Here is a 4,156-nt window from a genome sequence, read left to right as displayed (position 1 = left end):
CAAGCTGGTTAAAGCCACCTTGGGTATCTCTACACTACAGGGCAGGCATGCCGGGATCCTTCAGCCTCTTTTGAAAGTGTAGTGGCCTCAGCTTGACCTGCAGTCCATGCTCTGGTTGCCTCCTATCTAAAGGAGAAAGTCCTTTCACAACCCCCCACTCCCCTCCCTGCCACTGCCCCTTGCCTATAATAAATAATAATGTGGCAGTGGCACTAGGACCTGGCAAAGCAGCAGCAAAACCGACTTGCACAGAGGTCCGCGTGGTGGCAAGCTTGCCCCAGCAAGCTGGTTAAAGCCACCTTGGGTATCTCTACACTACAGGGCAGGCATGCCGGGATCCTTCAGCCTCTTTTGAAAGTGTAGTGGCCTCAGCTTGACCTGCAGTCCATGCTCTGGTTGCCTCCTATCTAAAGGAGAAAGTCCTTTCACAACCCCCCACTCCCCTCCCTGCCACTGCCCCTTGCCTATAATTAAATAATAATGGACTAATGGAACATGGCATGATGGTAAGTGCTTAAAAGGTTTATCTTTGTGTCTTCATTTAAGACATTTTAGTATCAGCCAGCAGTTTCCAGCCATCATGGTAATTTATTTAAATGATTTATGTGGAAAAACAAGACATTCCATAATACCTCTAAGACGGCTCCTGGAGCGTGGCTGTTGCTGGCTATCACTGCCTCTGGGAGCTGAGGTACTCATTTACACCTTGTACTTCACATCTCTGCAGGGGGGTGATTACCCCTGATAACAACACCCCTTGCCAGGGATTTTAAGCATTTCCGCTTGAGCAAATATGAAGCTGCATAGAATAATTTAAAAAGCACAGTGCACAGGAACAACATGGGAAAGAATTATTTCAATGGTGCTCAATGCTGCAAAATGAAATGACAGGAAAAGAAACAAACCCCAGAAAGAGATTTCCCCAAAGTAAAACCAAAATGTATTTAGGGACTTCAGAACAAAAATGGGGGTGTGTGTGATTAATCTGTGGGAATAGTCAGACACTAGACACTACCCCATTAAAACTTTCGAAGCATTGACTGAGAGCAGCTGCAGAAAATACATTTTTGTTCCATAAAACAGTGGCAAGCCATTCTACAAAAACAAACAACCAATTTAAAGGATCATCATTGCCTCTAGAACTGCCTGGCTTATCCATTTGCAGAGAAATATTGCCAGTTAAACAAGATTGCAGTGTACTAAAGCCTGGCTTATCCCATTTTCAAAGCCCTTCAGTGAGAAGTGCCGCCTATTCCTCCCTGGACTCGAGAGAGATGCCCCTGCATGTTACGTCGATTTGCAGCCTGGGAGTCCAACCTCCATCACCTTCAGCTTTACTGCAAATACCTTCCCAATACCAATGACATGATATATCCAGCTGTATGACATCCTTGTCTACATGCATGGGTTTACGGGGACTTTGAGACCCATCCTCCTGCCAGTCATGAGTTGCCCAGCTGGAGTCAAAGCAGTCTTCAGTAATTTCTGCCCTGCAGAGATGGGGCGCAGGAGCACAGTGTGGCGGGCTGGCTCACCCGAACCCGCGCAGGGAGGGAGGCTGAGCAGACCGTGGGGCAGAGCCCGGGGTCAGGATGCTCAGCTCACACCCAGGGCACCATCAGATGCACCTGCAGATATGTGTGCACGCAAGCGTGCTTCCAGTCTAGTTGTGGTGACACCTCAAACACCACATCAGAGAGCTTTGGACGGAGCTTGCTCAGCTCTCCTCTATGCATTTGTGTTTTCCACCCTCATTTCGCAAAGTCAGTGAGTAAATTAAGACCTTCAGCAGGTGGCTGTAACTTTGTTAGGGCCTTGAGCGTGTGCTGTTACAGTAGAAATGGGACAGACAAGAGACACTCCTGCCTGCACAAGGCACTGTGCATCCCCACTGACCCTCTTTCCAGAGCATCAGTTGCCTGGCCACTGGCACGCAACAAGTTGAGCAACGAGGCCAAAGGGAGCATTCAGCCTTGCTTTGCATTTGCAGTCAGAGGCAGCTAGCAGAGCAGGAGGACTAGTCGAAGATCTTCCGAGTATTTGAACGTGTTTCCACTTATTAAGTGGGAGCATTTCCAAGATTAAATAGAAAGTTATTTTCTCCCAGGAACCACAAGGCCTGTTAAGCACTACAGAGGGCACAGCATGTAGAGTAAATCAGCAGACACGGTGTCTCACCGCAAGCTGTGCTCGTGCAGGGGATCTCCAGCCAAGGACAGAGAGCACAAGCCTGAGGGGGACCTGTCCTTGCTCTCCTGCTCTCTGCTGGTTTAATGGGACTGCCAAAGTTTTACTGCTATAACCTGAGCAAACCCTGCTGGTGCTGCCTAAGTGGTAACGTGCCCTGAAACTACCACAAGCATTTGCCGTGTGTCTCTCCCCATGCCCCACCACCCCCAATCCCATTTCTCCATCTCTGAGAAATTTCAATAGAACAAGCAGCAGTAACCTTGCTAGATAATATCTGTTTCCCAAGGCCACTGATGATGTGAACAGAGTTAAATTGCCTTCCTTCTAGCTGGGGATCCAGTCTCTGAAACACTCGAGGTTCAGGCATTTGTTCTCATTACACTCAGTAACATATTCCACCAGTGCAGGCTTTCTCAAAAGCAGTAAGTTTTCATCAGACTCCTTAGCTTTGATGAAGCCATGGGTTTTGATAAATAATAAAAAACCCAACTCAGAAATAGCTATTAATTATTCACTGGAACAACAACTACAACCTCAGTCGCCTCATGTCCCAAACCAATGCCCCAATCAAGGGGGAGGACAGGGCGGGGGAACAAAATAGAACAAAACAAAACAAACAAACAAAAAACCCAATTTGTTTCACTCTCTGCTCCACAGTTTACTGAACCTGGGGGCTCACAACATTGCTTCAACTCACTGGGAGCAGAGCTATGTGTTTACCTCTGTTACATCCCAAGGAAGTGACCATGCTGTTACCAGGTAAATGAAATTTTTGTCACCAGGGCAAGCTGGTGCAGGTCCTTGGTGATTAAAGAAGCCATGTCAAGGTACATCAGTTGCAGTCCAGCCTATATTACTCGTATTAGCTCTTACAAGAAAGGAAAGCTCTGAACAAGCTCTAAATTTCCTTGCAGGGATTCTGGGACTGCAGTCAGGCTGCAGTGTTTCTTAAGACAAGTCGGCAAAGGACCATCAAAGCACACAAGATGAAGTGCTAAGCTAGCAGAGGGACCTGACATTTCAGGACCATTCTCCTCATAATATCTCAGTACACACCATAGGCATGAATGAGCAAGAAACCCCTACACCCTGTATCTAATTAAGCTCATGCCCATTAAAGAAGTCAGGATTTGCCTACAATTTATTGAACGATGGTAGTTACAGGTGATACCTGCCACCAGGCATTAATGTTTTTCTTAATGACCTCTTCTCCATGAGTTATTATCCCTAATCTAGAAATAGGAAGGATGAGCACTATGAGGTGAAGTGATTTGTACAAATTATCTCAGCTCTTATGGAAAGAAACAATAAATGAAAAACACACCATTTGTTTCCCAGGCTGTCCTGGTTTTGGCTGGGATAGAGTTATTTTTCTTCCTAGCAGCTGGTATAGGATATATATAACAACATATATATATGTCGTTAAACCACGACACAGGTTCAGTGTGCCCATGACTCTTTGCTCTCTGTTACAGTCCTTTCTTATAAGTACAGGAAAAGGGAAGGTGGTTGAGGTAGGAAGACCCTTTTTTCATAAGTTCCTTCTAATAAGAAGGGAGGTTTATACTGGAAAACAAACTTTATCCCTGATTATTGCTCAAAAAAAAAAAAAATTGAAAGGGTATATATTTGTTTTCAGAAGTGTTGTTCACTAGTGCATGGAGAGGGCTGGGGCAGGGGGGGAGAAAGGTATTTCTTCTTGTGCACAAGGCTCCCATGCAAGCCATGAAGGAAGCCTCCTAATTCGGTCAGAAACAGCAGATAAAACCGTACCCGGGCTCCTATGGCGTGGTTGCTGCAGAGGCAGCCGCCCAGCCACAGCAGCACCTTTGGTCTCCCCCAGCTTCCTCCTCCCCCCAATATATTATATGGAGACATTTTCATTATCATAGAATCATAGAATAGTTTGGGTTGGAAGGGACCTCTAAAGGTCATCTAGTCCAACCCCCCTGCCGTGGGCAGGGAC

This window comes from Aptenodytes forsteri, unplaced genomic scaffold (genome assembly GCF_000699145.1).
Source record: "Aptenodytes forsteri isolate BGI_AS27 unplaced genomic scaffold, ASM69914v1 Scaffold193, whole genome shotgun sequence".
Classification (NCBI taxonomy): Eukaryota; Metazoa; Chordata; class Aves; order Sphenisciformes; family Spheniscidae; genus Aptenodytes; species Aptenodytes forsteri.
The sequence above is the reverse complement of the archived record's forward strand: the minus strand, read 5'-3'. Positions refer to the sequence as shown.